At 43.0% G+C, this 11,427-nt stretch overlaps 1 long non-coding RNA gene across 3 annotated transcripts; it reads right to left on the reverse strand.

Moving 5' to 3' along the window:
• Positions 1–7,650: 7,650 nt before the first annotated feature.
• LOC118561321 lies at positions 7,651–11,122 on the reverse strand. 3 transcript variants are annotated; one of them, XR_004929950.1, is made up of 5 exons: positions 9,459–11,120; positions 9,075–9,124; positions 8,854–8,981; positions 7,802–8,462; positions 7,651–7,709 (listed from the first exon to the last, which is right to left on the reverse strand). It is a non-coding gene; the product is annotated as an uncharacterized LOC118561321 (long non-coding RNA). The 3 variants fall into 3 exon arrangements; XR_004929949.1 differs by lacking the exon at positions 9,075–9,124 and having other exon boundaries at positions 7,802–8,737; positions 9,459–11,122; XR_004929948.1 differs by lacking the exon at positions 9,075–9,124 and having other exon boundaries at positions 9,459–11,118.
• Positions 11,123–11,427: the final 305 nt, after the last annotated feature.

Raw genomic sequence — 11,427 nt, forward strand, 5'->3', positions numbered from 1 at the left:
GTACATTGTGATTATTTATCTATTTATCTTCTTAAACTGAGGATTGAGGACTTTGATTAAGAAGTTCTTGGATGAACGCGTCTCTGCGTTCCTATTTGTCTATGCCTCTGCAATCTGATCTATGATCTATGTATTCTGAGTGCCTGGTCAGGAAGGGTTAAGGTTCTCTGAAGCTTTCTGTTTTCAGCAACCCTGAAAACCCAGAACCCTATTTTACAGTCAGTGTTAGGTGTCAGGTAACCTGTGGGACCACCTCGTCGTCTCTCTGGTTCCACCAGCTGTGTCATGTCCACAACAGCTCGTCCTGGGTGCCATGCCCCAGGGGTCTCCACACCCCCCTGTGTGGAACGTCTCTCATTGTAAGGATCTCACCCTATGTGCCGTTCAAGATGTTCCTTGCACAACAGGAGTTTCAATGTGATGTGTCTTTGCTGCTTTGATGTTCCTCAGAGAAAACCTTCATTCACTGATACATCTTCAAGCTGTTACCCTTTTTCATCACAGCCCCCCAACCATCCTGACCAGCTCCAAAATGTCCACATAATTTATTCTAATTAAATTAATCTTACTAATAATAACTTACTAATATTTTCTGTATGTAAGACGATAACCATTAAATTATCCTGATCTAAAAGCCCCTAGGTTAACAGTTACCTAAAACTCAGTGTTATGTGTTTTTTCCCTTAGGATGTTTAACTGGTTAAAAAGACTATTGAGTTATTTGTGTTCAAGTTGAAAGATATTAAATCTCCATAAATATTGTAACCATTTTACCCTGATGCTCTAATCCTAAATTTACCCATGTTAGTTAGTAGGATGTGTCATTATGCTAATTTTATTGCAACCTTATCCATTTTAGCCAGTAACCTTTTCTTTGCATTTTATTGAAGCCTGCCGGATTGGCAGAAATCAGCTTGCTCTAAGATGTTCATTAAATGAAATGCTATTTAAAAGTTCAGATTACTCTATGTATATAGTGAAAACGAATTAATTTATTTATTTATTAAACTGTTGATATAATACCCACTTAATTTATTAAGTTGCTCCATGATTCCATCAAGGTGCTTCTTTAAAAGTTTTCACCTTCACATAATCTTAATGTGTTTCGTAATGTGTGTTTTGTTTTAATTGTGTACAACAAAATCTGAAGTGAAATGCATGAAGTCGTGTCTGCAGAACTCATCTGTGTTTGTTGTCGAAGGTTGTCCAATGCCTCAGTCATAGTCCTTCATTGTCCATTTTCAGTCCAATGTCTGACTTAAGCACAACATTCTCCTTCTCATCAAGAGCCCATCCTCCAGTCCTCACGCCTGCAAACAGAATGAATTCTGCCAGCATTTTTTGCCAAAGAAAACGCTCCATAGGTTGAAAAGAAATTACAGCAAAACAGTCACAAACATTTTAACTACAGTGTTCCCTCTTACATGACAAACATAAAAGAAACAAAAGGATAGAAAAAAATAAATCAAACTTTGTCTCTGACAAAATAAAACTCAAAACTGGATCAGGCTGAAGTCAATGACATCACCTTTTCTCCTTCTCCCAAGGATCAGCCCCCATGTCACTGTCGCACTGTTTCTGCATTCTCTCGCATATGAGAATGTCTAAAATGAGACTAAATCTCTATGTTAGCACATTCCTATCATATTGACCAGGTTTCTTTGCAAAGAAAAAGAAGCAGAAAGATAGAGCTGTTAATAGCAGAAAGCAACAAACATCTTTAAGACACCACCTTTCCTGCTGGAAGATCTGGCATAACTTGGTTAAAACTAAGTATAATTTAGTGTCCAAATCTGATTATAACTCCTTACCGCACTGCTAGCACTGTCTTTTCAGAGTCTTCTGTTGGCAGAAAGGTGGCGTCTCCTTTAATCTGAAAGCAATAACTCAGAGAAAAACAGTGTTAATAGCATGCAGTTAAAACCCTGGTCCCTTTAGTGTCCCTTTAACGTGATGTTTTTCCCTTTTTTTTCTGATCCTGGGAAGGTTTGTATTCTTCCCCTTTCCTTTGAAACTTTGTTCAAAAGACCTCCAAAAGAAAGAGAAAAAAAACGAAAGAAATTAACCAAACAAAATTAAAACAAAATTGTTTTCCAAGGAGCACAATTATGTCTTTTCCAATATGACATAGGTTTTTGACTTATTACAAACCTTTTTGATATCCTTCTGGTCCTTTGACCATGTGTAATTGCTGTTAGTAATACTTTTGTTTATATATACCTTTTCAATCTTAATCTTAATCGTTATAGGGTCTAATTTCATACAGTAAACTCAAGAAGCTTTATGTAAAGCTTATTACCAGTTCCAATTTCTAACAAAGCTGAAATATTTCCGTTCAAGCCATGTTAATCTCTCCGTGTATCAATTTAATTTGGTCCAGATATTTAATGTTACAAAACAAACTTTGTTATTTAAATCTCTCTTTTACTTTACCTTTTTGTTAACATAGTCCATGCTTAAAAATGTCATTTGAATTACGGAGCTGCAGTTCTCCCAAAACAAATGATCATTTTGAAACCATGAACAATAATTTTAACTGAATTAATTAATTCACACAGAAGAACGTTTAGTTACAAACGATACATACATACGTACAGTTACATACATACAGATACATAGAAACGATGACAATCAGACAAACAAACACGTGCCGGCCTGCTTTTTTCACTATCTTAAATAGTTCTGTGTTTTTCATATTTTTTAAGTTTATGGCTATGCCGAAAGATGCATTTTCAACGTGTTAAGTTTCCGCTTAGTTTAAAAAGGTGGAGAGCATGCGCTGGCTACGACCCCCTAATGTTTCGTCCACACGCGGTTTTACGCATCAGTCCCGCAAGGATACAACTCTGTGTCTCGCAGACACTTGGACACTTACCCATTTTTGAAAGTTATACGTCGCTATTAGCAGTTTAGACCAATTTTATCCACAACGGAAGTGCCTAATCGGTCCCCACGTAAACGCTTCCCCCGTGCAACGCCTTTTTAGTTCTGTTTCTGTTTTCCTGTTTATATTCATTTTATTCAATTTTCGCTTTTCTTTTTTTTTCTTAATTTTATTTTATTATTTAGTAGCAGTACTGCAATATAAAAATACTAGTAATAATAATAATAATAAGCCTATGTGAGAAATGTCCATGTTTAATCAAATCATTTCAAATCATTTATGCATATCATGCTTCTGGGCCCCTACTTTTTCAGCATGAAATCGAACCTCCCACACTGGGGCTAGGCTTGACCCTGAGAAACTCTGCCTTTTACCCATTACACGGACTCTTCTGCATCCAGACTTTTTTTTGTTTGTTTTTATTTATTTTATCCTTTTTTTGTGTTTTTATTATTATTTTCTACTCGTCCTTAGCACGATCGACCAACTAAAATGAAAGGCCTCACATCTGATGGTCGCCTTTTTGGTATAATGGTCGGGGCCCCACTTATCAAAGCTGCGAACGTCTTCACAACAGTCAAGGACTTAAGCATCCCTGCCGCTTTCATCCACAACAGAAGTGGACAGCCTCTTGTACAAAACCAAGACAAGAGGACTTTAATGGACCAGCTGCAAACTGCTCAGCCGGTTACCCGTTCTCCGGGTGAAAATCATTCTGCCCATCCTCCTCCCAGCATGAGAGTCCGTATTTCAGCTGAAAACGTATTTTAATTAAATTTTGAATTTTAGTTTAATGTTTGAATCTTAGTCACCGTTCGGTATTGCGAACCCTGTTTTATTTGCCTTAAGGATTAAATATAATTCATTATTTCTACTGGCTTTTACTTTTACTACCTTTTAGGTTTACAGTTTTAAATTTTAAAATTTCTTGAGGTATACTTTAAAATGGGGTTTAAATTTTAAAAGCTTGCAAGCATTTTTGACCAATTGCGATTGTTTTTAAAAGAGCTGGAAAATAATCCCCTTACCGTCTCATGAAAGAAATGTTCGGATCTTCGCGCCGGCGCCCAGAGACGCTCCGAGACCAGGAGCTCCTCCACATCCCTTGAAAATCCATTCGGGGTACCAGAGGCCGGATAACCTCTCCGGGCCGGCCAAAGCAGCTCCTGTCCTCGGACTCCCTCGCTCGTCGGTCGGAGATCCTGTTCGTGACGCCAAATTGTTATGGGAGTTTTGGGTGGAATTCTAAGCAATAGTAACTGAGTTCCCATCTTTACTAAATGATGAGACGATGGTATGACGTTCCAGCACTTTTATTGAGAAACAGAGCAGAGATTCACATAGATGGAAAGTAATCACACCCCACGGTTCTGCTGCGGTCTCTGTCTGCCCTGTCTCTGTCTGTCTCACTTTCCGGCTTCCCCTAATACTGCACCGTGGCCTTGGCTAGAGACATAACAAAGACAGTCTATCATAGACAATAATCATTCTACGCAGCATTCAGCCTTGCACTCGGCAAACAGTGGAACTTATACACAGACATCAGGTCTCCAGGCCTCCTCTGTCCGAGTGGTGTGAGGCCATAGTGACTTCAGAATAATAATTCTTCTAACACTGAACCACTACAGTTGTATATGATGTCAGATAAAACGTTTCCTAATATTTCTCTTTCTCTCCATCTTGAACACCGATTGGGCTCCTACCAGCATTGCAGGTTTGTTGTTTTGAAAATCCACTAATACCTATCCAATTGCCTGTGAAGTAACTAATCAGATTCTTTTACAACATGAGCTTTTGACTCGTTACCATGGCCAGGAACGTACTGATCATCATAAAGCCGCAGAGATGTTGGCTACTCTCCCATCGAAATTATGGGCAGAAAGTCCCACGGATGTGGGATTAATTTCATGTGCTCCAGTTTCATTTCACGTCACTACTGAATCTCCTGTCTGCTTGAGGTTTATGTGGGTACTGGTTCACCCAGAGGAAGGGATTGCTGATACCATGGCAGACCTTCTGGCAGCTGGAATTTTATAAGCCTCTGTCTCAGCCTGGAACACACCCATTCTTCCAGTGGAAAAGACAAGGTACTGGTAAATATTGCATGGCACACAATCTTAGAGCGATAAATTCTGTTTTAAAAACACCTACAATTTCTGTGCCTAATCCATAGGTGGCCATTTCCAGTTTGGAGCCCTCCCACCAGTGGTACACATGTGTTGAATTCCCTAATAATTTCTTCTGTCTCCCTTTGGCTGAAGTGTGCCGGGATATTTTTTCATTCACTTGTAGAGGTTGTCAGCTACGCTACACCAGACTGCCACAGGGGTTTGCTCTATCACCAGGTAATCTTAGTCAGGTTTTTAAAGATGTTTTACAGACTTGTCCTCTGCCCAGAAACAGCGCTCTCATTCAGTATGTTGATGACCTGCTTTTGGCTTCTCCTACCGCTGAGATCTGCCTTCAGGTCACGGAGTTAGTTTTGAGACACCTCCATCAACATGGTTTTAAGGTCAATAAAGATAAATTGCAAGTTGCTAGGAAACAGGTGTCTGGGCTGTGTTATTTCCGCAGGAACAACCAGTATGTCCTCCAGCCACAGGCAGAGCATTTTAACACACCCAAACCACTGTACGTGAAAGATTGTCAGGGTTCTGCGGGCTGCACCCGATCAGGGTGCAATCCTTTCCTCCCTCTCACCTCACAGGTGGCCTTGATGAGCGGGGAGGCGTGCTGTGGCAGGTGTTCGGTGTTAAGCGGCGCTGGGTTGGACTATTTAAGCGGATGGCTGCCAGCGCAACACTGCCAGAGTGTTAACCTAGTGTATGCATCAATTGGCCACTGTCTGATGACAGCTCTCTTACCTGACATTAATGTTGTTCTCCCTGTGTCCCAGGTAACCTCAAGTCTTGGATCCCGTCCTTACGCTCTCAAAGCTCAAGCTCCCGTCGCCTGGTCGCCCCGGATCTTTCCCTCCGATCTCAGCTGGCAGTCGGTCCTGGATCCCTCCGAGCCCCGTCAGCCGGACACGGCCCACTCTCGCCCAGCAGGCCAACCCGCCTTCTCGTCCCCTGTGCTCCAAACGCCCGCATAGCCCGTAGACCACTCCCCTTGGCTAAGTCTCTCAGCTGATCTCGGTAAGAGCGCACCGGTGGATTCGCTCCGCGGATCCACCATTCTGATTTAACCGTGTCCTCTCGTTCTAGAGACCCGATTCCCCGTCGCCTCCTGTGAACCCAGACGTTCCATCGTTCCCAGCCATTCCCTGAGCCTCCTGTGATTTACCGATCTCGGCAGATTAATTCATTGCCTTAAAAATAAACTGCGAAACTCTGACTTGTTCTCCTGAGTGTACCTGCATGTGGGTCCGACACCTGAAAAACATGACAGAACACTCTGGCCAATAAGATCCAGCAGGAGCACTCTCGAGAGCGCTCGCAGACCCAGCGCCATAGAGATTGAAAAGAGTTGCGACACTCTTTGATGTCACCGCCAGGGCAGTCACGTGGTTCATGTAGACCGCTATAGTTCCAAAACATACGCTGGCTGTCATTTTCTTCTATGGGACAGACAGCAGCAATTGCGTTATTTAACGGTTAATACATATATAAACATACACCCTACTACTTTTTCAGCTGTTATTGCATGATTACATATTTGTTAATGTCATTTTTCCATTTTGAGAGGCAGGGTGACAACAAAAAGCTGTATATTACTTAGATATGTTTTACATTTTTGGGGGGGAAAAGCTTATGTTCATGTTCGTATGAACAGGAGTACAGGCTAGAACGGCTCTAACTTAAGTTTTCTTTTCCATATCATTCATGTGATGACAGATGTCTCATGATTTTCATTTTATGGCGACTGGGCTGTATTATTGATTACCGTGATTTTGCTTATAAATTCCCATTCAGCCATTAGCTTACCTTGGTGGTAGCGTTAGGTCTGCCGTGGTCCATTCAGCATTCACCTAGCAGCTAGCTCACTTCTGATAAGTGGTCACCTGCAGACGACAACGTGAAACATGATCATGTTAAGACTAAGAATATAATTTTAAGATTAAGCCATTCACATATTATCAAAAGCATTATGCTTATATGTTTGGGTCTATAGGTAAGTGCAGAGCTATTAAGATTTTTCTCTACGTCTCTGGGTTAATGCACAGAGTAAGAGTAAGGTTAGCTGCAGAGAGAGTGATAGAGAACAGTGACAGGCAACACTCCCATTGGACTCCGTTGTTGCTTTTTGCTTTTTTGAGAAAGAATAGTCCATTCAGCATTTACACCCACTTTTTCTGATGAGGCACGAGTTGGCCACACAACAATGATAATTTTAATACTAAGCCATGCACAAAGAATCAAATATATTAAATAATAACAACTCATTAAGCTTGGATGAAAGATTCAAATATTGTTTAATAAAAAATACTGAGTGAGACAACAAGATGTGTGTGTGTGTGTGTGTAAATGTGTGTATCTAACTGGAAAAACAAGAACAAAGTGAAGGAACAGGGAGGAATATTATAAATACATTTAAAAAAATAAATCCTACACATACATCAGGCTTCAGAGTGCATCAGGGCTGAAGGGAAGGACAACAATAATAATAAAGGTATCTGGCATAAGATAAAAATGAACAATGTGGAACAAAAAAAAAACGGGAACAAGCATGAATAATATCAACAAACATACATACAGCATGTGTGAACAAGAACAACAAATGTGTAAACAGGCGTTAAGAACAGGTATCGTAACCATTTTTTTTTTGGGGTGCTCCACTGAAACCTGTGATGGCCACAAAAACGATACTGCTGGTCCAGCAAGATCTGTTGAGACAGAGGCACAAATATGTTCATTAAAGCCAGTTCATTCAGGACTGCCTAGAAAAATACTTTCTCTTGCATACATCAGACTACACCTGTAGAGTTCCAGTAAGCACTATGGCCAGTCACTGTAGGGCAGTTCCTCTCAACAACGCATACTAACATCCTCTTCATCTGAGTCCTGGACACTAAAAATATTCCCCATTTAATGTAATTCAAGGATAGACTACACTCCTAATGAGACATTACATTCATATTAGTACATCCAGCTTCAGGGATTCTCTGAGGATTTGCATACAGAATGTAGATAATCTAAAAATTTCTACCAAATTAACCATTGCCAGTAGATGAGTTTATACATTTTTTTGGTTTCTGATTGTGGCAGATGATTTGATTCACATTACAGTAATTTTTCGCTTTAATTTGTTTTCTATAGGAGTGTAGTGTACCCTTTTATTGAAGATAACAGTAGGTGCAAATGCAAAATACATATAACAGCAACATTACCTTGTTATTGTTACAGAGGTTGAGGGAGAAATTGAGGTGGATTTTGAGGGCAAGGAAAGGGACATGACAGGAGACAGAGAGAGCGACCAAGAGGTTACTTTACAAGGGGCAGGTGATCCAGGGATGTGTGTGCCGAGGGCCAGTCAGTCAGGAGCCAGCAACGATGAACCAACTTTGCCAGGGCCAGGTGCTCCAGGGACCAGACTGCCAGGGTCTAATAGTGCAATTGTGGAGGACCTAATAAGGCAACTTAAAATGGAGAAGTTAATGAGAAGGAGAGCAGAGAGGGCTCTAGCACAGCAAAAAAGAATGAATTTGGCGCTAAGAAAGAGGAACAATTTAGTTAATCAGAAGTTCACCCAAATGTTTAACAGAGACCAAATGACAGCCCTTGGACAGGAAAAGAAGAGAGGAATACGGTGGGGAAAGGAGACAAAAAAGCTATAAAAATAAGATTTACCACTGGCACCACCGGTTATAAAACCCTCCAGAAAATGCAAATTCCACTGCCTAACATCCGCACGCTGCAAAGGAGGATGCAACATGTAAAGCTGGAGCCGGGAGTTTTGGGGGAAGTGTTTGAGATGCTGAGGCTGAAGGCAGGTGGCATGAGTGAAATGTAGAGAGAGTGTGTGCTTACCTTAGATGAAATGTCCATTACTCCAGGCGTGGAGCTCCATCTGGGAACGGGGAGGCTATTTGGCAACATCACGCTGCCTGACCACCAAGGACAAGCGACGCATGCACTGGTGTTTATGCTGGCTGGAGCTACAATGCGATGGAAACAAGTCGTGGCTTAATAATAATTCAAAAGAGGTAGCTATTTAATCAACTTACGCCTGGATATAACGTTAGTGCTACCTTTACAGAGGGCGAAGTCAAGCTAACAAAAATAGCAGGCAATCGGTGGTCTACCAAGATAAAATATATATATATAATTACGCTGTGTACATACAAATAAAGATCAGTATATGCATCATAAAGGACCTCTGATAAAATATAGACAGTTGACAGTTCAAAATAGGTAGCTATTTAATCAATTTACCCCTGGATATAACGTTACCTTCACAGAAGGCAAGTCAAGCTAACAAACTAGCAGGCAATCGGTCGTCTACCAAGATAAAAAATATATATATAATTACGCTGTGTACATACAACAAAAGATCAGAATATGCATCATAAATGGCCTATGATACAATATAGACAGTTGACAATTCAAAACAGGTAGCTATTTAATCAACTTACCTCAGAAGTTACTCGAGAGTCAGCAATGGAAGTGAATGATGTCCGACGCCATAGAATGGCTTTTTGGAACTATGCGAGGCTGCATACCCCGGAAGTGGGCGGCAAACAGCGTACAACGGAGTCCAATGGGAGTGTCGCGACTCTTTTTAGCTCTATGGCTCTGCGCAGACCAACAGGAGCAGCTTCAAAGTCAGGGCTTAGTTATGCATGCTTTGCAGGAGCAGGTGCAGCAGCTGACCGCGCAACTTGATCACCTAACCCATGCTCTCCAGAATCCACCGCCGGTCTCTCTAGCGCCGGCTTCTCCGGCACCGGCTTCTCCGGCACCAGCTTCTCCAGCACCGGCTTCTCCAGCACCGGCTTCTCCAGCACCGGCTTCTCCAGCACCGGCTTCTCCAGCACTGGCTTCTTCAGCACCGGCTTCTCCAGCACCGGCTCCTGAGACCACACACAGCCCCGCGACTTGCGACGTTTCCCTCCCCAGCCCGGAGAGGTTGTCCGGTGAGGGAGTAGATTGCGGTGGTTTCCTTTTTCAATGTTCTTTAGTTTTCAACTGATCCCTGCACGCTTTTCCGCATGACGATGCGAAGATTTCTTTTATCCTCGGTCTACTGACCAGGAGAGCCCTCAGGTGGGCTGAAGCCCGCTTTCCGAATTGCCAGCAGTACGGCCAGTCTTTTGAGACTTTTGTGCAAGAGTTTAAGACAGTTTTTTCTGCCGATATTGAACCGGCGGAGCTGTCCCGTCGCCTGTGGGCCGTTAAGCAACGCGGGCATCCAGTCTCGGACTTTGCTTTAGAGTTCTGCACTCTCGCTGCCGCAGCGGGCTGGGAGACGCGCGCTCTTAAGGCTGCCTTCTTCCAAGCGCTACATGAACCACTTAAAGACGAGCTGGCACGCGTACAAGAGCCAGAATCCCTTGACGAACTTGTCGCCTTGACAACGCGACTAGACAGTCGTCTCAGGAGCAGAAGGCAGACCCGCTTTGACAGAATCACCCCGCGCCCCTTGGTCCCGCCTCCAGCGTTAACTCCAGCTCGATCCGCGGTACCCGCTCTGCCTCCGCCTGAGCCTATGCAAATTGGCCGGGTGCGACTCTCTCTCGAGGAGCGCAGTCAACGCCGAGAGCAGAATTTGTGCATTTATTGTGCATCCCCAGATCATTATATTGCATCCTGTCCCGAGCGTCCAAAAGACCAGGTCCGCCGTCTTTAATAGGGAAGCCGGCGGACCCAAAAGTTTCCCCTATGTCTTTATCCACACGACTTTGTTTGCCTGCAGCAATTATTTCAGCCCAAATTAATTTCCCGATCTCAGCCTTGATCGATTCTGGTTGTGATTTTAACCTTTTTGATCCCACACTCGTCCGACAGGCAAAAATAGAGTTAGAGCTCCTTCCATCTCCGCTCCTGGTGTCCGCTCTAGATGGAGGAAGCCTCCCTAAGGTGACCCATCGGACTAAATCCTTTGAACTAGTGGTCTCAGGAAACCATAGGGAACGTATTACCTTTTACGTGTTTCCTATTAGACATGCTTCCATAGTTCTCGGGTTCCCCTGGTTGCATCTACACAACCCCCACCTAAATTGGGCTGAACGTAGGCTCGAGTCCTGGTCGACTTACTGTCACTCCCACTGCCTCCAGTCAGCTGTGTCAGCTGGACACAGCTGACACAGCTGTGTCCAGAGGATCACCAGAGGATCCTCTTAATGAGGACCCAGTAGACCTCAGTTTAGTTCCCAAATAATATTGGGATCTAAAGGCGGTGTTTAGCTAAAGCAAAGCAAAGTCGCTCCCACCCCATCGACCATGTGATTGCGCAATCGATCTGCTGCCCGGTGCTCCTTTACCCTCCAGCCGCTTGTATAACAGCTCTGGGGCTGAACGACATGCGCTTGTTAAGAATTAAAAAATATATCTTAGTTGGGGTTACTGAGGAAAGCAGAGTGGTGTCTGTCCCTCCCTGCTCCA

The sequence above is a fragment of the Fundulus heteroclitus genome, unplaced genomic scaffold, assembly GCF_011125445.2.
Source record: "Fundulus heteroclitus isolate FHET01 unplaced genomic scaffold, MU-UCD_Fhet_4.1 scaffold_61, whole genome shotgun sequence".
NCBI lineage: Eukaryota > Metazoa > Chordata > Actinopteri > Cyprinodontiformes > Fundulidae > Fundulus > Fundulus heteroclitus.